The sequence below is a fragment of the Apteryx rowi genome, unplaced genomic scaffold (genome assembly GCF_003343035.1).
Source record: "Apteryx rowi isolate R43461 unplaced genomic scaffold, aptRow1 scaffold_921, whole genome shotgun sequence".
Lineage (NCBI taxonomy): Eukaryota > Metazoa > Chordata > Aves > Apterygiformes > Apterygidae > Apteryx > Apteryx rowi.
Window position 1 is genome coordinate 117,488 of NW_020451229.1, and position 27,015 is coordinate 144,502.

A 27,015-nucleotide genomic window follows, 5' to 3' on the forward strand; every position below is an offset into this window, starting at 1 on the left:
CAAGAACAGAGAGGGGAAGGGCCCAATGAAGTGGTTGCTGAGGTCAGTGAAACAACTCTGATTCACCTTCAGTGCAGCTGTATTAGGGATTTGCACAGAGCAATCATCATGAGAGTGTATCATTCAGGAAGAGAAAGACAGGAAAGTTGGGAAAAATAAATATAATTAGTAATCTAATCTACATCCTATTTCATGAATGAAATATAATCAGGCATGATTATTATATATAATAGGATAATATAATCAAAGAATTTTTTGATAGCATTTAAAAGTTCAGATAAATTAGTATATATGAGTACTTATTAAAAATTTTATTTCTGAAGTCATATATTCAGTTGTGTGTCCATTTTTGAAAGGAGAGATAAGAGGAAAATCACATCTTTTAACTATCAAATGTTAAATTATTTTTATTTCTCAGAATGTTGCTTGCTGTGGTTGCTTGATATATTTCTATAGCCAGTCATCTGGAATAGGATATTCATAGTACAGAGACAACCCAAAATCTCTGTACTGGGATATTAAACCTAAAGATTATCAAATTCATTCTGTGGTAATGTGAGATCTTAGGAATTACTCACTTTATATCATGCAAAAACATTCCTGATTATAAAAACCAAAACATTACCAACAAAATGTGAGCAGTAGGATTTGAATCTTACTGGTGTGCTGCAATTCAGATACAATTTTTGTGTTCAAACATTTTTATTTCTTTGCACTTAATATTTATTCAATCAGTTATTTGCATTATTAGTTTTTTCAACACTACTATGTTAATATCAGATGTAGTACAGCATAATACATTTATACCTCTTTTTCAGAAATTGTTTGTTTGAGCAAACTGAAATTTTTTCCCCTACAAACATACGAAACATCTTTCAAGAACAGCCTGAAATGCTATTACATTTGCATCTGTTTTTTCTATGTAACACTAACACATTAATAGTTGTTTATCACTTACAATGATTACTTCAGTATGCAGCATATACTAAATCAAGCTTGTCTATCAAAAAAAAATTGTAAAACATGATTTGTCGCAGCCTTTATTCTTCTAAGGCAGCTTCAACCTCTTGACACGAGTATAGGCAAATAAATAAGTTAGCTCAGGAAGACTTTCTGCTTTACTCTTTACGCATATCCAGAAGAGACCAATGATCCTTTTTCCTCTAGTACCTCACTTAATATAAACTGCAACAGAGCAGCTCACAATTTCAGTCTTCTGATGGAGCCATGTGATCATTCCTTTAGCTGCCAAAGACTACGTTCCTTTGCAGTGAGCATAAAAAAGTCTGGATGGCTGCCCCAAGCAGATTTCTTTCCTTGAACCGCCATAGTTTTCCAGGCAAAAATATTCACGCCCATAGACATGCAAGCCCAGACGCAACAGCTTCTTCTAATAAGAAGAAAAAGTTTGGGGGCTGTCATGAAAAGCTCAGTAGGAAAACTAAAATAAATGCAATCGAATGTGGTATAAGCATTCTGGACATGTTAATGCTCAGCGGTTCTAATATTTCTGCTGTGCACACGCTTAGCTGAAGCATGAGAAGATCAAATCAGTATTAGACACTCCAACTCAATCAGTAAGCTAGGCTTTTTATAAAGAAGATATAACCCTAGGACAGTCCAGCMTCCCTGTATTTTGAGTAGCTGCAGTAATTCCAGCTCAGTAATACCATTCAATTCTTAATTAGCTACATATTTAAACTAAATAACATTTGGAGTTTTCACGGTTTCTTTCTACATATTGCATCAAACTTRGCCTTTGGGTAGAAAGCGCCCAAAGACTCACAGGGCACATTTTGTAGATTAAAATCTAGCCGGGGTATTGTGGTGGCTGCGCAAGCTCGTTCCTGGTTTGGAGAGTCCCCTAATGGCAACGACAGGCCTCCAGTCCCGGCAGGTGCCGCGCACGATGGACACAGGCCTCCTCCTCCCTGCCAGGGGCAGCCAAAGCCAGAGCTCCCACCTCCAGCAGAGCCACTCGCATGTTCGGGAGAGAACGACCGAGTGCCCAGACGGCAGTCACTGCTCATGCGCGCATGAGTCCTGCCGTCCCCAGGAAAAGGCGGCAACCCGGCCCCCGCACGCTGGGGAACGCCTCAGCTGCAGTGCCCATGCAGGCCACTGCGTACGTAAGGCTAAAATCTATCCACAAGTGCAACTGTTACCGTATTTTCTGTGATTTTAGTATTTTGAATACATTGTTAGCCATTTTAAAATATGCTTGCGATGAACAAAAACATCTTAGCCATAAAAATGTGTACATTAATTTAATTTAATTTTAAGTATATGACCTCATATTGAAAAAGCAGTAAATTTGCTTTAATATAGAGTTAAGTAATCTAAGTTTAAAGTTAAGGCTTTTACTATATCCTATTGAAAACATTCCACAGTAACTTGACTGCATTGCAAATGTGGTGTTTTATAAACCCTAAGTTCTACTTAATTAATATACTATTGTATTACATTTACAGATGGAAAATTTTTCAGCTATCAGTGGAACCTCTGCTATTTCAATTACATTCCTGCTGTTTTGCAATAGGCATGAAGGAGAGAAGAGTCAGGTTTTTAGCATTAATGATATACGAAATCCTACTCTAGTTTCAAGTCGGGCAGAGGTGAAGTGATGCCACTGAAAGCGAAGCTACTGCTATGTCAGTCCAACACAGCTGACAGCAAACGTGCTCCTCAGCTTGTGCATTATTGCATGTCACCATCCGTGCAGCATCTGTGTTTAGAAATCTTTCTTTCAGCATGAAGCACCTCTTCTGAAAGCACACTGAAATGTATAAAAAAACCTAGTCTTGCAGTGTCAGCAAAGTTTTCTTTAGCACTGCCAGTAGGAAGGCTGGGGAATTGAGCTTGCAGCACATATGCTGCAGAAGCCTCACTGAGCTGAAGAAGTGGGAACTCATGAGGGTCCTGGGAAGAGGGGATAATGTGTGTGAGAATGATACTAAAAATAAATGGCATTGTTAATTTTCATCAGGATTCATACAGGGTTCATACAGAACTGCTTTGATCTACAAATAAATTGATTTTTATTTGAGCAACATTACACATTGTAAGACCCAAAAATGACTTGATACTTTTTAAGAGGATTTACATAATATGATTGAATATAACCATCAGCTTGACAAGGAAAAAGATCATTTTTATCTGCTCACTTTAACTCATAAAGGAAGGAAGAGAGGCATTAAATACACATAATTTTGGGGTAATGTCATGGGAAAAGGGTTGTCTTACAGGTGTTTGGATTAGGATTTTCCTGACACCATAATTTTTAAAGTTATTTTTCTAAGATAAGACTTCTATCATTGTTTTATACTGAGGGCAGGATCAGTCAGGATAGCACTATACAATAAATCTTTGACTCAAAGATGATAATGTTTGCTTATTTAACATTTGAGCAGTACAGGTTTAACATCTTTTTCTTTGCATGATAAAGTTTCATTAACACACCTTAGTACACATCTGTATTACTTAATTCAGGAAATTTTTCCTTAATAGGGTCAAACTGATAGACAGCTGTTCTAAGACAGATTTTGCCTTCAGAGCAAAACAGTAGAGCAAACTATTCTTCCAGTAGATTAACAAGAATAAAATCATCACAGATAAGTTTCCACTTCCAGGAATATTTCCCTACTGCTGCCTTGAGACAAATTCACTGCTGATGTAACCCCACTGACTTCATTTCCATTCTCACTCTTCTCTGAAAAATGACTTGCCACATTACACAGTTATTAAATAGTAGTGGCAGGGTTCCTGGTTTGAGAGAACACGAGTAGTAAAATTAAGCTATTGGAAACACAAGAAAACTCAAGCAGATATTAATTCAAACTAAGAACACTGTCGCAGAGATAGATCTTGCTCTAATAAAAGTAATACATCACCAATTTTTTTTTTCCTCACAGTTACCCATGAATTCATGTCTTGTAGCTAGACAGGAACAAATAGCAAAATGCTACCGTATCTTATTGTAATGCTAGATACCCTATTCCAGAACTATTGGTACCTGTATGTTACAATATATGTGAATTTTATCCTATCGATTGCTTGTACCTCTTGGTCCTAACGTGCGTTTTATTTAAAGTTAGAGACATACATGTTGTTCTATGCATTTTCACTACCCTTGTTGGTTAAGATCATTCAACTTCAGTATTTCACAGCCTTTTAGGAAAGACTGTTATTGGGAGAACATTTATTATTGCTTTCAATCATTATTTAATAAATGTGCTAAAACTGTCTATTTAATTCATATGGAAGAAATTTGATCGTAACAGTCAGTGTGTTCAACTGATAGTTTAATAAATTTGAATGCATTCATTACATTAAAGCAGTGACAGAAATACCACTACTTTATTTGAGAAATAGTCCACTGGTATATGACATTTTCTCTTGCCAAGTACTGTTGGTACACAAAGTAAATGATATTCATTACTGGCATTAGCCCAGCACCTGGAAGTGCTCCTCAGGGTTTGGGCGTCACTGTTCCAGGGGAACCCTGCCCCTGTCCTGAGAACTGGAAATGTTCTGATATATAGTGAGATGCAAGAGGGGGACATCACAACCCAAATCCCATTTGACTTAAGAGAATAAAGGTTTGTTAGTTTTCACAAGGAGATTTTCTCCTGCAAGTAGTTCTGGGCTGCCTGCAGACAGGCTTCCCACAGCAACCACTGTGCCTGTGACTTTGCTTTCCACCCCTCTCCATAGCGTATAGTCTATAGCATCACCAGCAGTGGCATATGTTGCATGTGAAGGAACTGTAAGTCACAACAGTTTGTACACAGCCACTCTCTCTTCCCTCTGCCTAGTGACTCCTTGTTTGACCTGACTAAGCTGCTGACAGAGCAGATTCGTGCAACTCAAAGGCAGAGACAGTTGCCAAATCCACATAGTCCCATCAGTTAGCTAATGGACTATGATGCTCCTCATCACAATATACCTGTTTCTTGGTCCTAAGACCACTATGCATGAAGTAGTATTGGATAAGGAAAGTGAAAAAAACCCTGAGCAGTGGGACTAAAATATTGGCCCCCTCACTTCTAGCAAACGGCAGAGAACTGAGGATTTTGGATCATGGTTTGGGATTTAGGCATGAAAGGCAAGATAAAACTTATTATTAGGCAAGTAGGGAGCAATTCATGTGTCCAAACATAGGCAGATAACACTGTTTCAGATGCCCTTTGATTTCTGTCTGCACAGACTTTAGTGGAGGTCACAGGACCTATGGAAGATTCACACCGTTCTGGAAGGGTGGCTAGAAACAAGATAAGATACCATATGGTCTTTAATGTTTAATGTTTACCTTTAGGCACCTGAATCCCACTCCCAGTGTACGGCCAAAAATGGCTTTTAGGTACCCAAGTCCTTTCTTCTTGTGTCAGGGATATGCACAAACATTTGTAAACCCTGACATTTTAGAGGACATGAACATGAAGCCATTTCACTACATAATGTTAATTGACTATAATACTGTGATTATGCCTCTCCTAGAAATTATACTAGTTCAATCATTTTTCAAGGGATGAGCAATGGCATAATTGCTATAGGATCACGCATTCATACTGGTTCAAATGATCACCTCAAAACTTGCGGGCCGGAGCCACCGCTTTAGCTGCTTCCCATTGAGCCTAGCCYGCCAATTAAAACAAGATAACAAGTACTTTGAGCTAGAGAACAATGCTGAATTTCACCTCCTTGCATGTTTATCTGAACTTATCTTAAAACTCTGTGGAGATAAATTATCATTGGAGAAGATGGAAAGAATAAAACACCTTCCACACACATGCTCTGCTGTGCCCCCAGGAACCCAGGTGCACTTTGCTCACAACTGCTACGACAGAACAAAAGACCAGGCAGAGGTCTCGCACTGCCTTTTCCCCTCACAAGCTCAACATGCAGGATCACTTGCCTTTTCACTTTGCCACCATTTCTGATGACAGGCAGAACGATTTCAAGATATAAGGTTGGTATTCAGCACAGCCCATGACAAAGAGGAACAATACCCTCACTTATGCGATTGTATGCTATGTACCATTCACTGGTTTTCTTTATTTAAAATCTTTTCATCAAGAATTCAGTCATAGATAGTACAACAGATAAAGCCCTACAGGGAGTAGAACAGTCATCTTTGATAGTTTCAGGGAAGAAACCATCAGACTTTCAGAGAACGATGAAAGTATGTGAACCACCAATATCTGTGTTGGCAGTATCAATTGAGATTTGCTTGTATGAGAATCAAATATCTAAAAGAGTAACCAATACAGAAGGCTTTATTTCTTTAAAAGATTAAAAATGCTGGTTCTATTTTTTGCAAGAAAAGGATATGAGAAGAGGAATGACAAAGGGCACAGTTGTAACAAGGATAGCAGAGCAATATATATGGAAGCAAGCAGCATTGGGCAAAGCAAAAAAAAACATTTTGATACTTTCACCCTGAACATGCCATGGAAAATCACACCAGGGTGTGATACAATCACAGCTTTTCAGTAAATTGCTTTCTCAGATCCATGGTCCCTGGTAGATTCTCTTTCCCTTAGTTGTGTTTTAACCCAGCCACCTTCCTCCTTCTGTTTCTCTGCTTCCAGAAACTTAACTTTTCTATTTCATGTATTTCCTGCCTCCCTCTGCCTGATTATTTTTCTTACTTTCAACTCACTTTCTCAGGACTGCTCCCTGACCACTCTATTGTGTGACTAATATTTTTGCTGCCCCTTAACTGCACCCCCTCCACCCTTCTGTTGTTAACCACTGAGCTTTCGTGTTCCTTTGCTGCCTCATGCATATCTGAGAGTTAAGTGTGGATCTCTGCTTTGTTTGCCAAGCTCTTCCGTTCTCTGTCCTATCTACCAACCTTTTCCTCAGCTAGGTTCTGCTTTTGCCACACTGCTGCACGGCCAGGCCCCTCCCCAGGCTCCTGCTCTTTAACATTTGGAACTAAAGGAAATTTTATCTAGCTTACAAGGATATATCTTAGACTTGTAAAAACTGGCTTGTTTAAAAGCTATTGTAATACTTGTACTACTATGTTGTTCCCTTTGTATATCTCAATTCCATGCTTGACATCTATTTAATCTACTGTTAGTGCTAATACTTATTTTACTTCTCTCTCAACAGAATGCTTTCATATTCTCCATTTCTCTTGCATAGCAAGATGGCAAAAATTCAGGTCTCTTACTGATGGAGGCCATTTGCCTCTTACTTTCTTGCCAGTTGGCCCAAGATCTCGAGATCGGAGACCCTCCAGGGCTCTTTAGCTGACCACAAACCATCCACTAATTCATACAGTATATCTGTCCTAACATGGGTCTTAAAGGCCAGACTTGTGTCTACACTGTGCATGCAGAGGCACTTCAGCTGGCTCCATGAGAGCTAATGCCAAAACTAAAGCAGTGTATYGAGGCCTTGCCATACGTCTCTGCCTCTTTCATCTGACTTATTAGTCACCTAAATTGTCGCCTTTTGGTCATTCAAGTAACTCCTTTTTTCATTCACTTTGCATACATTTCTTGCCACGTACACAAACTGGAAAAGGGATGGAAAGGAGCTGTTAGCCAAACTATTAACCCAAGTACTGCAAATATATGTAATTTATCAGCTCTTTCTTTACAGGCCAACAGATTTATTTCTCTTGATTACACTGCACTGTCATCTTTCTTTTTATCTTTCCACTAGCCCAAGGTAAGAAAGCTTCTGCAAAGGGAAGTGATTCTTCAGTTTAATTGCTGCAGGCTAAGTGTTCTGATCACCTGAGCTAGTTTTATTCCCTTGCTACCCCCCTCCCTGCAGAGAATACAGCTTCTGGAAGGCCAAATTTTAAAAAATCTAGTTGTTTAATTAATGTTATTATTAATCAGTATTTCTAAAGTGCTTTGAAGAGGAAAAGTGCAATGTGACTGCTGAATGGAATTTTAGATTTATCTGTATTATTTTCTGAAATAGGGTAATACTTTGTTAATAGTCTGATTCAAGGGACTTTAAATTAGGCCATAATGAAGACATAAGAATGTAATCTATTTTTGGAAAAATATGTTTAGGGTTCAAGATCTATGGCCTGATCTGACACCCATTGAAATAATGGGCCTGTCTACCAATGTCAGAGGGTATTAAATAGGATACATAAAGGCATAGTTTTTCTATTTTACTTTGATTTTGACTTGAATATTATCTGAAACTTATGAATGAATTTGTCTCCGTGGCATGGTCTGAAAGACAGATTATTTTTGCATGCTCTTACCTGCAGTTGCAACAATATCATGGTGAAATGTACAAAAAGTCTCCTGCTCTTTAGAGTTGTACATTAAGATCTTAAGACAAATAAATAACAACAAAATGCAACCTCACGATACATTCTGTTAATAAAGATTTTTAAAAGTGTATAGATAAAAATGTTAGCTCATTAAATACAAATCTTGCTAAAACGATAGTCTTTCAAAAACAATTCTTCTAAGAAATATCAATGATCAAATGAAATATTGCAATGTTTAAATATTTCTTAATTGTTGTAATGTTCAAACACTTCTTAATTAGTCACAATGAAAATTTGACACAGAGCAGTTATATAATTACTCTGCATATGGTAGCAAAATAACAATACTCAGAATATATATCAATATTTCATATTGCTTTATTGTGCACAATACATTAAGAACATTTATATGTAATAAGAAAATCCTGGTTGGTACCTAAGCCCCAGTGAAACCATTCACTAACTTCCAAGATGTCAATGTTTGGGGAAAGTAAAAAGGAAAAGAACAAATAAATGAATGTCAACAGGAAAAGTGTCAACTGTTTAAAAATACTTCTAAAAACTTCAAGAACCATTTATCCATGAAAAGGTAAAGTATAATACAGTATTTGCTTTTGTTCTGTAATTAGGAATTGTCAGTGTCCACCTGTTGATCTCCTAATTCAGTAATGTAATTAAAACAGATCATACAAAGGTCTGCACACTAATAAAGTTATAGGGACATTTATTAGCAATGGGCTCTTACTCATGGGTTATGCAGAAAGTGGAGAGGTATTTGGTTTTATCAGGTATTTTTTAGAAGTTGATTTCATTTTTCAGATAATACTATTGTTCTGACTTGGTATAATCTCTGTCCTTGAGAGGTTGCTTTGTGTTCTTTGCAATACAGATTGGAAAAGAGCAAATTATATTGTAATTTTATATGTTAATTCACCTGAAGCAACTATAATTTAAGGACTGAATACAGCAGATGATAGGTGAGAAAGGATATGGCACAGAGTTAAAATAAGTTTTGTGTTCCCATGGGAAGGGCAAAAAAGCATTTGATAACTTTCCTTAATTAATGTGCAATCTAATATTTGTTTGGACTATGGCATGACGAGTTTTTACATCTGTGTGAAAAACAGCCTCAGCCCTTCTTAGCTGTACAGCTCATTATTAGCCATGTTTAAAGAAATCACAGCAACTGAATCCTAGGCCAGGCTCCTATATTGGAGTACAGTTCTACTAGAGTGCAGCTCTGCTTGTGTTTCCTCAGAGGCTGGAGTCAAAGAGATCAGAGTCTTACTTGTTTATGGGTTGTGCTATTGCTGTTCTTTTGAAGGTAACAGCTTCAGATGGCACCTTCAGGCTAACTGCTGATCAAGTCTTTTCTCCAGTGGCTCCAAAAGAAACCTTGCCTCCAGACATCCATTTGAGCCTGCTCAGGGTCTACTGAATTGCTGCTCTTCTAAACTGAATAACAGCTGCTCACCTTCATATGAGCAACACACATGGGCAGGAGCCTCAGGACCATGCTCTCACTGAACTCCCTTGGGCTACCTCTGTGGGGACGCAACTGCCTGCACAGCAAGAGCCAGAGATTCCCTCCTTCCAACCTGTGCATTCCTGGAGATCAAGCTGGACAGAGGAGACCTACTTAAGGCAAAGTCTGCTACTCCTTAGATCCTCCAGTTCATCTCTCACAGACCACAGCGACCTTGGGCTGCTTCTGCTACACCCAAAGAGAGGGGGAGCATTGGGCATGTCTTCCAAAACTAGTCCAGTCTCCTCTCTCTAGATTTGGGCAAAAGAAGACTCTGGCAAAGACCAGCTGGCTCCCCAGCTCCATGTGCCTTATTCTAAATGATCAAAGTGCTCTGAAGGACTAGGGTGGAGTCAGAGTGAAAATATTATATATGCTCAGCAATCTCCCCACTTCCCCGCCACATGGCTGAGTATAAGCTCCACTCCGCGTATATATACATGCAGGGGAGGCATGGAAGTTCAGGTTTGAGGAGCTAAAAAAGATTAAACAACAAAAAACAGAAATACACAGCAGAAAAGTGAATGCTTTCAATCAAACAGATCAGGTGAGAGGTCACACATAATGTAGACCTCCTAACCACAGGAGATTCAGAGGGTAACATTCCCAAAGGTAAACTATTTCTTGACACACTGCTCCATTGCAAATGATAAATTAAAACTGCAGAACATAATGTTCCCGTTGTGAGAGCAGCCCTTTAATGGTGTCACCTTCAAAAATTTTGCACACAAATGTATGGCTTTGCATATACTCACTCATGCTAATCTTGTGCATTTTCCTCTAATTAAAATCAGCACTCTGATTATTTGCTAGAATAACCCAGTGTTATGAAATCCAAATAATGTATAAAACATATCACTTTAAGAGCACTCTGTGTAGCACACAATCTAAGAGATCCTGTAACTTCTCTCCCAAGAGGAGTAAGTAATGAAGCACTCTATTTTCCTCATGTTGCACTTTGATCTTCCAAACAGCAAGTGAACCCTGAATACCATTATGCATTACTGCCTTATGCTGCAAAATTTGGAAACAAAGGCTAGGAGCTTTTTGCCTCTTTCTCCGGATTGTTTAGGAGAATTTCCAGAAGAGAAGGAAATTCAGAGCTTTTATCTTCAATAAAAAGCAAGAACAGTCATTGACTAACAGAGTCATTCACATATTAATTAAATGACTAATGCCCCTATAGTTAGAAAGATTAGGCCACCTCTGCTTCCATTCCCCAAAGGGCTAAGCATCTAAAACAGAGATGCACCTATCTCTGCATGAATTAGGTACCAAGCTTAGTCATGCTGGACAGTGGACCTGGATACTTCTGACAGCAAAAATGAAACAAAATTCTATGCAAGTCATTCGCTTACAGAAACAAAGAATGAATAATCTTGTAACAGAAGAAAATCAACTGCCACAAGAAATATTTACTATTGTCAAGAAATCATACTTTTTTGGCATGATCTTTTTTCTTATAAAGTTGAGCAGGAGCAATGAGGTAAGGCTGTTCATTTTTCACTGTCTCAAGCAAACATTAGTTTTCACTGCATGACAAAATTAAAGATTTTGCTCCTGTTACCTATGGAATTTCTGTGGTACAAGCTGGTTCCCAGCTTATTTGGCTTAGCAGAAACACCCAATAAAACTTCCTTCCTATAAATCGCACTCATTGTAAAGCAGCTGGAGGATAAGGATGGATCTGATGCAATGCACTAGCAAATGGCACTGGTCTTCCCTGTCATAATTATGCTAAACATTATGTTTAAATGGCATCACTAAACTCGATGGATCTAAGTATCATAGTGCTACTCTTCCAGAAAAATTCCACTCAGATAAATGGAAATTTTGTGAAAAGGCTGAGAGAAGGAGAACGAATATGAGCATTAGCAAAATATATGACCATACCCATGGCAAAAATACCTCCAGCTTTTGAGTGAAGCATGGTAATAGCAACATTGTGCAGCCACACGTTCCTTTAAACATGAAACTCTTATCTAATATAATCATCAATGCAAAAGTATTTGCAGTCATGTTGTATCAAATTTACAGCAGACAAACCATACCAAATAGATTATCATTACTATAAAGCACACTCTAACTAATCATGTATGATATTCTGTAGAATATTTCTCAGCTTTCAGATTTATTGGCATGCATATGCTTATCTTTGAAAATGTTTGAAATATATCCTGAGTACATATTTATTTCAAATATTAAAAGTAAACATCCCTGAGAATATCTTGGAAGCTGACCCACTTCTGAGCTATGAAATCCTCTCCTGAAAACAAATCAATGTAGAAAAATGTGTCATTTATGTGGAAGTTCACTTTGTCCTACAATTATCTTTCCTTTCAACAACTGAGTCAAATAATGTTCTCCTTATAATTCATAGAAGTATTTGGCTTTAGATAACTAAACACATGAAAGATATTTATATTAATATCAAGACAAATTCGTAATTACATCTAGAAACATAAAATAGTTCAGGTTGAAAGGGACCTCTGGAGATCTTCTAGTCCAACTCCCTGCTCAAAGCAAATGCAAAAACAATCTAACACAAAAACATCACAACAGATTATAATGGCAAGCAAAGACTACCGAAGTAATACATATATTATACTTGATATAATGGACATAGTACACTGTATAGGACATATATTCCCCTTGGTGCTGTTCTGCTAAAATGGCTACTGCTCCTATTGAAATATATATTTGAATATGGTGAATGTGTCTCCTTATGTGTGCACTTGTGCATTTAGTCTCTTCTTCCAGTACAATTTTTAAACTGAATTTTGCCTACATGAAGACCACAATGGATTGGACTCTTCATAATGTGCATGTATTCTGGGAGAAGATTCAAACAAGTGAATGTAAGTGGAATGATCAGCTAATACAGGACAGAAAACATGTATTTATTGATAGAACTGGAATGGAAAGATGGGTTCTGTGTATTATATGTGATATACACACACACACTATGGTATTTTCTACCTAACARTTGCAGGTGCCCTTAAAAACCTACATTTTTCTTCAACAGTAACAGCTACTATATTAAGATTTTAAATTAATCAGTGTTGTTAGCTATTCCAAAAACCTATGTTATTTTCTTTTGCCATGGCAGTTGAGACTTCATGCTGCTTTTCAAACATTTTGCAAATTGGAAGAAAAATGGACATAACATGGTGTCCCAGAAAGGAAAACATTGCTAGAGGAGCTGCAGTTTACTCTCAGGACATTAATCTTTACCCATACAGGAATGAATGACTGGAGAGCAACCCAGACAGAACTAAGAAATTAAGAGCAGACCACTCAAAATTATGATGAAAGTAACATGGTGCCCTTTATAAGGTTTTAAGAGCTCTTATTTTGTAACCTATCGGTACTCTGTGTCTATTAAAATGCAAATGCAACAGTAAATTATGTGATATTTGTGTATTTTGTGGTTAAGAGATAATATCCTGTAGCCATAGGTCTCATGGAGAAAAGCTGTGGATCTAACTTGTCTTGACATTAAGTCTACAAGGGATTCCAGTCTCACATGACATTCTCACGAGAAAGCTAACAGTAACTGCTGCAAATGGGGTGAAAAATGTTTGGATGCTGCTACTCAAAATAGTTACAAAAGGTTCATCATCAAAATTGAAGAATGTATCAAATGAATTCTGTAGACAATCTCCTATTCTGGGTCTACAACTATCCAGCATCACAGTCAGTGGTACGGATGATGAAAGAGAGAAGGCCAGGGGCTGAAAACATGCTTGAGGACTGGCTTAGAGTTCAAGTTTTCTTGACTTGGGATGATGAAATTCATTAAAGGCAAAAGGAGAATATTATACACAGGCAGGAGATACAGAACAAAGAATAACCTACTGAGTAACAATTMTGCAGAAAACGCTCAGGAAGCCTGAGATAGACATGAGTTACAAGATGGGTTGCTATGAAAAAAGCAGTTCTACAGGAGTGTACTAATGGTTATTGCAGGCAGAACATACAGAGATCTTCTGTGATCTTCTGTGCAACCCTGGTAAGCCACAACCAGTCTGAATGCTGAACTCAGGCAAGATATGGACCAACTAGAGTGAGTCAGAGTGAAAGCCTAGTAAGACAGACCAAACTGACTGTCGCTATCTTAGCTTCAATAATGCACTCAACTACTCCAACTATACCTCTTCAATCTGTACATGAGGTATAATGTTGTATACTTGTGGTACTGTAATGCAGTGACATCATTCTTGCTGACTGTCTTCATGAAAGACTAGATATACGGCAGAGAAGGCTTCCATCAGAGGCTGCAGACTATCAAGAGAAGACAGTCAGAAAAAGCAGGGTCCCTGAATGTATGGTCCCATGGCATGTCCAGGATGGGGTCTTCATATGGCCAACTCCAAGAATTTGAAAAAACAAAATCGTAAGTTAAGCTTGGAAAATCTGAAGATTTTAGATAAAATGGTTCAGCTGTGGTTTCTGAATCTTTAAAATTCATTTACATCAGCAAGCTTGTCTTTCTGGCCTTGAAATAGACTTCTGTGAAAGTAAAGCTACAGAAGCTGGAATCTTCAGAAAAAACGTAATGCAAGCAGACCGCTTTAGGTATCAGATGAGTAGCGGGAAAGAAAAGCAGCAGAAAGTAAAAAACAAGAGCAAAGTGTCAAAGAAGAGGAGAAAGAATTTGGGTCAAAGTAGGAAAAAAGAAGCAAAACATGGGAACTGACATGAAGACATTGCAGCTGGTGAGAGTGGGCAGGGAGAGTTCAGGCAGGAAATAGATTGCCAAGTGAATGAGTACAGTACACTAGTTGGAAGATAATATACAGGACCTTGCATACAAAAGGAATGAACTGCTCAAATTAATGGTCTTTGGAAGAAAGTAAAGAATAGGTTCAAGAAGAGAAGTAAGATGGCAGAAATGGCAGATTCAGCAAGCTAAGAGTCACCAGATTCAATTCTCTGAATCTCTGTTTTCTCCACATTTTCAAACCTCATAATTCCCCAAGTTCATTTGATAACCAACCTTCTTTTCTTACCCTTCACATTTTTTAGCCTTGTTTGCTCCCCTTCTTCCAGAATCAGTAGAAGCAGAAAACACAGACATCTTATCCCCTTCTACTCCTCTCCATAATCAGGGGAATAATCTTTCTCTTTATTCACAGCCTGCAGGTGACTTGAGAATCCTGGCTGTCAGGTTGTTCGCAGCCATCACCAGAAGGAGTAAGTGTCTGCTATGACTGGCCTATCCTGAAAGAGTCACACACAAACTCAGGATGCTGCTCTTTGCAGCAGCATCAGCATAGGAACGGCTCACTTTGGATCCTTTCCTCTGGGCTCCTTCTGGAATCTAATCCAGGGTATGCCCCAAGACCAGTAATGAAGAAAGCTTTCACGTACCACTTCTTCTAAAAGTATTCCTATCAATTTGTCCTGGACTTGATTTTTATAATGCCTTTCAGCTGATGATCTCTAGCACTTTCTTCACGTTAATTGGCCCTCACAGTGACAAAAACGAGGGTGACTATTCATTCATGGGTAAGGAAACTGAAGCAAGGCAGGTAAATGGTCAGCTCAAGAAGCCTTCTGAAACTTAATGGTTTTCCTGCTCAGGAGAAACTGAACAAACCTGGAGAAAAAAATACCTCTTCCAACTTCCAGCAGTACAGATGTGATTTTGTTTTGTTTGCTTTCCAAACCATTTAATTCCTTCAAGTGAGCTTGTTTTCTTCAGTGGAAACTCTATAACAAAGCTTTAGCAATAGGGCTCCTAATTGCAGATTCTTATTAGACTACCAGGCTAATAATTATAGATAACTTGAGTTTTAAAGTACGTTTTAGAATAAAAAGGGTAAAGAAAGAGACAACATTTGATGTTCCATAAGAATGTGGAAAGGGTTACAACCAAGTTAATCTCTGACTCTTAATCAATTTTTACCTCATTTGAAGTTTGAGCTAAATGTGCAGTTCTTTTTCTTTCTCTTTTTAATCACTTTGCCTCAGCTTTGAAGTTTCTGTAAGCTCAGGATAGCTTATCAGAAAAGTCCCAGAGAATGAAAGATGCTTAAACAGGGCTCCGAGTGAATGAGAAGAATTTCAGTCTCCCTAGGAAGAGGCTGAGCTCTTCAGTATAAGGCATATACGTATTCAATCCCAAGGCAGAAGAATGGATTTAACTACACTGGATAATGCACAAAATCCCTCCTTAGAAGCCTTGTCTCGAAGGCTTTGCTCATGATGTGCTCTGGATCTTGGAATGTTAGTGACTCACCAGACAGAATGAGAAATGTCCTCTTCTTTGGGGCTTGATTTAGACATTGCAGCACAGTATTGTACAACAGAGGATAACATCTTTAACTTCTGAAGATTTAATACCTACAAGAAAGCTTATACACACAGGCTTGCCAACCTATTTGATTTGATCATATCCCAAAGCAGGCTGGTTTTGCCTGGCTGAGGATGCAGCCTCTCTGTTTTGTTGCTCTCATTTTCTAGTAAAGACATGAAGGAACTACCCAAACTGTCTTTTTCTGTAGTAACATAAGGGTTCACACTGTGGTGCAGTAATGCTATGGCAGGACTCAGTGGCTGGATTCTAACAAAATAAAACAACCTTCAGGGAGTGGGCAGACACCCAGGATGCAAGTGAAAAAGTTTATGAAACAATGAGCCATTTTGACCCTCAAAAGCAATGCCCTGCCATGTCAGAGCTTTTTGCCCCTCAGATCAGCTGCCCATGTGAGTTGTTGAACTTGGTTGTGTTTAACAAAAACTTGTCAGTAAATGAAAATAGCAATTTTTTGCTCATGCAGTTCATTTTAACTGGTACGAGTCAGGCAGGGCTGACTCACCGAAGCAGTCTGCCTGCGGAGCTGATGCGTTAGTGGGAGATGGGGGGCAGGCTAGGCGCAAGAGTGTGTTTTGCCACTGACTGCCCCGGGGTCAGTTACTATGTCTCAGCTGAGGGAATAATAATTTCCTAAACATGATAACTCCATCAACTGTGAACCTACACATTCAGGCTGGGAAAATTTTACTGCTAGAAAAAGACACCTTTTATTAAATAGTTTAATATGAATTTATTTCTATTGAATATGCTTAGTGGAGTAAGTGCAACATTTTCAAAGGACCCAAGTGACTTAAGTCACTTAAGTGACTTAAGACTTAAGTCCAACTCCCAATTTCAAAATTGACAATTAGTCTCTTTACAGCCTGTTTAGAGCCTATGTCATAACTGAAAATGGAAATGCAGTTCTTAATCCATCATCATGCATCTAAAAAATTTATCTAGATATTATTAACATGGCAAAAACAAGTTGTTCTTTCACTTTCCCTGCTCTCACACTTACACCAATGCTTTATATTTACTTATTTATATTATATTTATAATATTTATATTATTTCACATTGTTATGATGATTAGCATGCATGCAGGCCTACTCACTCCATTTTAATGATGCTGCTTTGTAAGTTGGATCCTGCTTCTCAGGAATTCGATGGAAAAATTCCTCTTAGCTTCCATGAGAACAAGATTAAGCTGACAGTTACAAGATTTTCTTGTGGCTGTTGCAATGATGATAGGTGTTTTTTAAATGAATGGAGTACCTTTCTGTATGCGTGTGTGCCCCTCAAAACACCTCCCCATCCTCTTTGGTGAAGATAAAAGTTCAGATAAAAAACTACATACATACATACACACACACACACACACACACACACACATGTATATACTGTATGTGTATATATGTGTGTGTGTGTGTGTATATATATATATATATATGTATATATATGAAGATTAAGTTAAGGAAACTCTATGGCAATTCATTAGAGGGATATTTTGCAGATGATACACAGAGGTGAAGTTGAAGAAAATTACCATACAGGAGGAAAGGGAATGAAAAAGCCTCTGGATGTAAGAGCATTTGCTATTATATCTCCTACAACCACTGTTTTTTTCCATGTATCTGCAACTATTTAAAATACTTCTTATAACTATATAATTGAATTAGATATCAAATCAGCAGAATCTATTAGTCTACCTATGACTACTGAGATTAATTTAATAATAGGCATGACTACTGGACACCAGAGAAAGCTACATTTCATTCCACAGATTTAAAACATAACTAATTCCAAAGATGAAGTAAAAGACTTTCCATAATATTTCCCTTGAAAATCTGCAAGTACAGTGCCTTACTTAAAACAGTTGGAGCTATTATTATAATTTCCTCTCTTGCAATGGAAGCAACCATTTGCTTCTAAGTGCATTTAATGGCAATTATCCTATGATGACCTTGCTTCCACAATATGAATAAGATGATCTGACGACAGTTCTCACACTAAAAATATGGTTATACTTGACCTGAAGTAACTTAAGTATATGCAACGATGTCATTGAGGTTAAACACATTTAAATGGTGTTTGACCACTTCCAATTTGGGAATTACAGTGTTTACTCTGCCTGGCTTGAAATGCCAAGAATGTCAGCTTACCCACTTCTCATTTACTGAATATAGTATCCTTAGAGCCAAACTGGTGAGGTATGGACTAGATAAGTGGATGATATGGGGCGTGGTGGCTGGACTGCTGGGCTCAAAGGGTGGCAATCAGCAGTACAAAATCCAACTCACAGCTGGTTACTAGTGGTGTCCCACAGGTGTTGATACTCGGGGCAATACTGTTTAACATCTTCAACCACATCGTGGATGATAGCATAGATCACATTCTCAGAAAGCCTGTGGACAATAATGTACTGGGGGGAGCAGTCAATATACTGGAGGGCAGGGATGCTGTCCAGAGGGACCTTGAAAGGCTGGAGAAATTGGCTGACAGGAACTTCAAAATTCAACAAAGGCAAAGTCCTGCATCTGGAATAGAATAACCCCATGCAGCAGTACAGGCTGGGGGACAACTAGCTAGAAAGTAGCTTTGCAGAAAAAGATGTGGGGATGCTGGTGGACAAGCTGAACATGAGTCCACAATGTGCCTTCTAGGGCCAGCCACATCCTGGGTTGCATTAGTGAGAGTCTAGCCAACCAGAGAAATGATTCTCCTCCTCTATTCAATCCTCAACAGACTGCATCTAGAGTACTCTTTCCAGTTTTGGGTCTCTCCAGTACAAGAAAGACATTGCAATAACGATGTGAATCCAGTGAGGGGCCACAAAGACAGACAGGGGGCTGGAGCACATGGCATACAAGAACTGGGTTTGCTGGTCCTCAAAGCAAGAAGGTTAAGGAGAAATCTTATTGTCTATAATTGCCATTGGAGTCGGATCTTGGAAGTCGAATCTTGGAAAAGCACAGTCAAAGGAAGAGAGGCAACAGACACAAGCTGGAACACAGGAAATTCTGATTAGATAAAAAGAAGAAAATTTTTACCCTGAGGGTGGTAAAACACTGGAACAGGTTGCCCAGAGAAGTTGTGGAATCCCATTCTTGGAGATACTTAAAACTCAACTGGACAAGGTCCTGAGCAACCTGCTCTTACTGGATCTCTTCTGATCAGGAGGTTGAAGTAGATGACCTCCAGAGGTCCCTTCCAAGCCCTTACAGGATTCTGTAAGACCAAATTCTGTCCTTTGTTGCACTGGTGCACTGAAGCCTTCCCTACAAAGTGAGAACGTGGGTTTATTTTTTGAATGCATTTCCTTAAGTTACCTGGATAACTTATTTATCTAGGCTTATATGGATTAAGAGGAGGTAAACAGGTACAAGACCATCTTATATGGATTTAAGACTGTCTTCGCAACTTTTGCAACSAGTTTAATTACATTAGTTTAAAAAAAGTGCTTCTAGTAAAAAATGCCATATATGTGATTTCTATTATTTGAAAATCACTTAAATTGATAAGGATTTCAGGAAAAAAGCTATTTTACATCTTAGAATAGAACTATCATTGTTCTATGAATTGAAGCTGATAACAGGCTGGAAACATCTGTTTTGATACTCTTATCTGTCAATGTAAAGTTGTCACAAAACTTGGATTTTCAAAACCCCTTTGCAGATTTAAGATAATTCCTCATGGATTAAAAGTGCTTTTAAAATTACTCTGCCAGTTTGTGACATTTGCATTTCTACCTTTATATGTTTTATGCAATTTGCAATTGAATCATATGCACTTTGTAAGATCAGAACTCTGAGTTTTCAAAAGATAAGTAGCACTTCTCAGAATGATTACACAGAGAAACAGAGATGAAAATTAATATTGAATTGTTTGAAATGTCAATCTTCTGAGGTGAGAAAATGGATACACTTACAGTTTAATTGCTTTATACCTTATGCAAGAGAACTGGACCAAACGGAAATTGTTTATCTCAAACACACTGTAAGGTGTAGACTGGGGTACTTTCTTTTGTATGAAATGCACACCACTAAAGTAAAAAGACACATCAGTTGTCTACTTTTTTTTTTTCTCTCTCTTTTTGGCAGTTGCACCAAATAGAGGCTTCCTGCAGAAGATCCTGCAACTTTTATGACTTGCACTGAGAATTTCATCTTAAGTAATAATGAATATGAATACAGACTTATAAAATCTATTAGACACATTATAAGGCACCATTTAAAATTACCACTGTCGCTTAGAAAAGCTGTCATGGTGCAATACTGAAGAAGATTCTCTCAAGACTTTGGTTGCAGGCATTTTCCAGAGAAGGTTATTTCACAATCAGGAATAACTGACTTGGGGGCTTTATGGCTTTATGGCATATGGCTTATTTTATGGGAAAGAAATGCTGACTGTGTGTTTCTCAGACTATGTCATTACAATGAAAGACAAGTTTGTGAAAGAAGCATTCTCTGCTGTCCTAGATCTGAGCCTGTATTCAGTTATTTCTGTTGTCTTGAGTGGCAATGAAAAATTGTGGTGTTTTTTTGCTAATCGACCTTGCAAAGTCTACTGAGCTAACTGAAGGGGAGCAAGACTGTAATTTTTTATGCATTAGGAGAAGAATTTCTTGCCTATCTTTAGTCATCTAAAAGTTAGCCATCTAGCCTCCATCTTCTCTAGGTTTCATCTCATCCTAAGCTCTAAAACTTTAGCTGATGCAGATAAGTGGGATGAATGGGATGAACTCCCCATTAGAGGTGCCATTCTCTCTCTGCTGTCTAGAGAGGGAGCCTACCCAACTTGCTTAAACACCAAATTTTTTAGATGTCTCATGTTAGATGGATGCAGTTCCCTCAAAATCCAGACAGCCATACTTACGCAATATGGAAGTTCAGATGTAGAAAAGGCTTACTCTGGTCTTGAAAATGTCTTTATCTTGACTTTGATCTTAAAAATGAGAATTCAGTTTTAACAGCTTGTTTTTTCTCCCTAAGTCTTTTCACTTGAGAATGTTATTTAATAAGAAATGACTGAGAAAGGAAACATTTCCTAACCTCTGCCACTACCAGATCTGCTTGTTGGAAATATATTTGAGATAAACTGGAGCAAAAGGCCGTGCACAAGTGGCTGAAGGCATAGGAAGACACTTGGCACAAGGCTTTCCTGCTTTAATGGAAAAATACTGAACATTTAAACTTTTATCAGTTTAAATTCTCTGATAACTTATGTATACATCATTAAAAACCAGGGAGTCTGGACTTTGCCATATAGTTGTTATAAAACTTTAAAGCTTAATGAAGTATTTACCTCCTTAACTAATATCTTTGCTTTTATTGATTTAGAGTAAGGAACACAAGCAATTACTGCATGACCATATCTTCCTGTTTTCTTGACGACAGCCTCTTCTTTTTCAGGTGTTTGTTGCAATGTATGTTTTGCACAGCTCAACTATTAAATAAAGCAAATGAAGTGCAACAAAACTGACACAAATTAAACAAATTGCAGCATATATTCTGCCTTCAGCTTCTTACAAACAAATGTCTATCATTTGTGATTAATGACTTCTGGCATCTAGTTCATGGTCAATTTATGTCAATTTAAGATTACAGAGACTAAGCTACTTTACAAGTCAATTAAAAATTCAATAAAAAAATCCAGTATCTCTCTTTCAGATCCTTGCAGAGGTATGTTTATCATATTCAGAAATGCTTACATGTAAAAAGGAGATGAAACTGCACGTAGACATTCTAAGTGGGATGAAAGCTACATATTTGATCTAAGCATCTCCCAATCCATCCCTATATTCTCTATCAATACACATTACTAGGACTTTATTATAGCTGCTATTCTTGTAAGTAGAAAAATTAACATTATTTTCACTCAAATTATTACTAATATTGAAACAAAATTATGGTGTTAAAATGCAGTCATTTTCTAGGATAGGAGAACCCCATCCAGGCTACATGCTGTAGTTATCTATGCTCCCAAAGAGTTATATTCTACTGTAAGAATGAAAGTATTTGTTTTTGACACATTTCCAGCTCGGCAGCTGAAAACAAATCTTTCCAAATGTAAATCAATATCACACTTTGAAATATCATACCTGACACTGCTTTAAGTACAAGGCTGGGCTAGATGACTTCCTGAGGTTCCTTCTAACCTGAATTATTCTGTGAGTCTAACAATTCATCAGAGTTGTGAACTCCTGATATGCATTTCAATCAAACATTAAGTCTAAAGTTTAGCAGTAAAACTTTGAAACAAAATCCAGTAATTTCAGACACCCAAATATGTACACATTGCTCATGAAATGGCAAGACATACACTCCAGGGTAATTACACATTCCCTAGAATTTTTTCATCACTCAACAATGCTTGGACAGTAGTACAAGTTGAGATCTATTCATCCTGCAAGGATGCTGTTACATTTCTGCCTTACCCAGCTGATCCAAGTTTCCTCCATTTAAAGAAAAAAAAACCTTATTCTAAGTTAGTAATTTTTTGACAGTGTTCTAATAAAGCCTGGCTTTAGAGAATTAAAGTCTGTTGGCATGACTCACTTTAGGGAAAAAGGTGGAACAGTTGCAGCTCAACACATCGGCCTCCTTGGAACTGTGCCATGGCACTGCCAGAAGCAGCAGGTCTGCATGTGATCCTGATGCAAAAAACTACTTGCAAGAGAGATTGCTAGGGAAGGGAGAATATTGCTATATCCTCAAATTAAAGCACCTGGAATGCTGAGTGACAGAAATTTTGGGCTGTTATTCTACTTTTTCCCTTTTTCTTTCTTTTTTTTTTTTAAAGGAAGGAAGGAAGGAAGGAAAAGGAGGATGACACAACAGCACACAGGTTGTCAGCAAAGTCCTTGGAGGAGCTGTGGGGCAAAAGTGAAGTTTTTATCCAAGTGAATGATCAAGCTAATAAAGTCTTGTTTTTTGGCTGACTTGGAGGCCTCCAGTGTGGCTGAGGGGAGCTTCACAGAAGAACTTAGCAGAGATGCAACCTTAGCAGAGGTCCTAAGGGAGAAGTCAGCCAGCACAGGCGCCCAGCTGCCGAGACCCATGTCAAACCTGGTGGATAGCATAAGAGAAGGGGTGCATTTCTAGTGACACTATAGCTGAAATTGGGTACAAAAAGATTTGAGTAGAAAAGAGAAGTCCTGCAGCACAGACATGAAGCTCATAGGAGATGAAAGAGGGTTTTGAGAGCCCAGGAAGATAATCCAGTTTCTAGTTGTAATGCCGCCTCTCTCACTAAGATTGAGCCTCCTGAATGAAAATAAGGTTAGGTAAAAGATGAAGTGCCTATATCAGTTATTACAGGAGGCTTACTTAACATACTGATGAAAATGTTAAGGTTTATTGCAAATTGAGGGAAGCCTGGCCAATAAATTTTATATAAGCCCAGAACAGTGTTGCTTGAAGTATGGATTGAGAAATCGCATTAAGGTAGATGTCAAAGAACTGAGGGAAGCCTGGCCCATAAATTTTAGAAAAGCCCAGAACAATGTCACTTGAAGCATAGTCTTCCGACCAAATTGAAATGGTTTTCATGGGGAAGATATCTTGGAGCAAGGGAAACAAATATACCTGGTTGAAACGAAGGGAAACTGGGCCTTCCAAAATGCTTATAGAGGATGTGAGAAGAGGCAGGAAGATGCTGGGGTACCAAAGGGACACAGGGGCTTTGTGCAGCCTAAATTGCTGAAACCAGAAAGAACAGAGAAAGCCAGTATCAGCAGCCAATCCTTTTCAGGACACACAGCACTACTTCCMACAGCTGTGGCACTGCTGGGAGAGATGAAAGATTGATAATCCTTCCCATGGGGTGCACTTTTTAATGTGGCTGGGAAGCAACATAGAATGGGGATTATTTCATAAAGATGAGGGTCCTGAAAGGCAAGCAGAAAATGAATGCGATCTGAACACAACAAGGAAAGCACCTGGGCAGCATGTGCAAGCAAGGAAAAACAGGTGCTGGATTACCTAGTGTCAGTCCTAAACAGGCCAAGTTTACCATATCTTGGTCTAAGTGTGATTCAATTTTGGAAAGAAGAAAGATGAACATGTCCCCTGTCTCAGCCTCCAACTAGAGAAAACATTGGCACAGTTCAGAAGGGCTGGAGAAGAAAAAGAACAAGGAGGAGAAATACAACCCTCTGCTTATATTAAGCATATGGAGTATGCACTAAAAGACACTTAGAAGAGGATCTCACTATAAAAGAGGAAAATGCTGCATGGGGATGGCTCAGATAAATTATCAGAGAAGTCTGGCACCAAACTTTAGCAATATAACAACATACTTAATCAATCTGTGTGAAAAAAAAAAACAGTTTGGTCAACTGGGCAAAGTCAAGACAGAAAATTTTTGGTCATTTAAAAAAGGGTATTTTTATTTTTTTGTTTTGTAGTTTGGTACAGGTGAGTCCGGACTTTGGCAAGCTGATATATTTGCCAGATGCCTCAAAACTGATTTATGGGCTGCCCAGCAGCAGCAGAATGAAAAAGAAATACTTCATTCTGTGGCGCACTTCAGTAGAAACTTGCAGCTGGGAATGGAACCAGAGCACCACTGAAAAGGAAGCTTTACAGATTTATTTTTAAAAAAATGCAATTCTACTTATATAATCTTTACAACATACACAGATGGACAATTCACCTTTAAAAAAATTATCTGAAAGGGAAAACTGCAAATTTGTAAGGCAGAGTTTGTCACTGCAAGAATACAATTCACAAACAGAACCTGCAATGAGGAAAGAGAAACAGGATGCTGATTCTGCTTAGGCAGAAAGATGCTTAAATGTCTTACAACAACCTCTGTCTTCCTTTCCAGAGTAACAGTTAAGGTATCTTAAAACATGCAGAACATTAATGTTCATAAAAACAGACCACCTACAACATGAGCCAAAATCCCTGACAACTGCAGATGTTCAGTACTTCTGAAAATTTGATCTATGATATTGCCTATTTGTTACAAGAAATGCAGGAACAAGAGAAATAGTGACCACTATTACTGTTTCTTTCCAGTTTGGTGATGAAAGCCAAAAAATGAACATATAAATATGGTTCAGGAATTATAGTCATACCTTCCTTCCCTATCTTATTGGCAAAATTATGCTTTTTTTAACCTGCAGCAAATTTGTATTGAAGCTATGAAGTACAATTTCCCAGAATCACCCTACGAATACCTTAAAACCAAGCAGCATTGCACTGCCATTACAGATGGCTACATAAAAAAGTTATTAGGTGATTATTTTCAACAGACTTTTTCCAACTTTTTAAAATTCATATTTGTTTATACTGCATGTTCTCTGAAAATTCCATAAAACAGTAACATTTGGGGCTTACACAAGCTATGTCTTATTATCCGTACTTTACCAAAGCATTGTGTATAGCACATCTTATTAAAAGACAGATCTATTTCATATGTGCAGCTTTACTGCCTTAAATGAAATGTACATATTTGGGAAGGAAATAAAAGTTTCAATTAAAAAAAAATTGGAGCACAGAAAAGACAACAAAATCGATGGTCTAATCCATGACATTACAAACCACAGTTAAATCAGTAAACTCAACATAAAGTTTTTTGTAATGTCAATAAGCAGGGAGAACACAACTCAGTATGAATGCACTATATTAAAGCTCCTAAAATGTGGTTGCTGAACCCCTCAGAGGCAGTCCCATAAATGAAGGAATAAGATGTTAAATAATAGAGACTAAGACATACTGAAGACTGAAAGTAGAGGTAGCATCATAAGAAAAAAAAAAAGAAAAGAATGGTCTGTTGTTTGCACAGATTAGATGGTCTGATATACTTTCTTCAGCAGTTATGTCTACTTTAAAATTGCTGGAAAACAACTCAGAACACTAAGAACACATATGCAGCATCCTGCTTCCTGAAAGCTGAACACAGTACGGTCAACAAGTCCAATTTCTTGTTAATTCTTTCAACTACAACACAAGCAAAAGCTGGTCTTGCAGGTAAAGCAGCAAACTTGAGTTCAATTCCTCAACAACCACATCAGGCCCACACGACTTGCCAATCTCTGCCTCTGTTTGCTTTACAGCCTTTTGCCCGAGAATTTCCTCTAGTCTGTACAATATGTGAGGAGAGTGACAGCTTTGTTTTAATGACTTGCATGGCACTGCTGTAACAAAGCACTAGCCCTGAGATACAAATAATAAAGCACTAGGATTCAAGTATCTACTTGCAGAATTCTGTAATTAACAGCAGAGGAGCATAAGTATGCTGCAATGATAACAAATTAACAAATCAGCATAAATGAATAAAAATAAACTCTTAATGTGCAGAGGGAGTAAGAAATAATTTGGTCAAGCCTGTTGAAATAATCCAAAACAAAGGCAGTGACTATTTTTCAAAGGCAGAATATGAAAATAAAAATCCAGCAATCTGTAGTGTTTGAATGAGTTTCAGCTAAAATAAAAATCCAAAACCAGAAAACCTAAGAAGTTTGCTTACTGTTCCATCAGGATTCAGAGACAACAATGATTAATGTGAGTTGCGGTTCTCTTCCATAAATGCACATGCATTTGTGAATTAAGTATCTCCCAGTTCTTTTGCTGGAGCTGCTAAGCTGTCCAGTAAATTCCTGGCACCATCTTTGAAGTCTTTATGATTTGACACTTCAAATTCCCCAAAATTATTTGAGGATCAGGAATGGCTGCCCTGCTTAGATCCTCGATCCAGAAGATGCAAGTGCTACTCTGTTATCAGCCTATAAATGGAATATGAGCCATGGAAAAATTCAGTTTTAATTTAAAAGCTATTAATTTAGAGAGGCCATATTTTAAGTGTTGAAGCAAAACAAAAGCCACTGCCTTTCTTCTGGAGATTACAGAATGACAAATCATAAAATGTTGCATGATATTTAATTAATTTTAAACACAATTCTTTGCAATACAGCACTGAGCTATCACGT

The 27,015-nt window shown here is 37.9% G+C and overlaps 1 protein-coding gene across 1 annotated transcript in view; it reads right to left on the reverse strand.

Moving 5' to 3' along the window:
* The window catches only part of LOC112978354 (catenin delta-2-like), a 151,322-nt gene that overhangs the window by 42,460 nt on the left and 81,847 nt on the right, over positions 1-27,015 (reverse strand).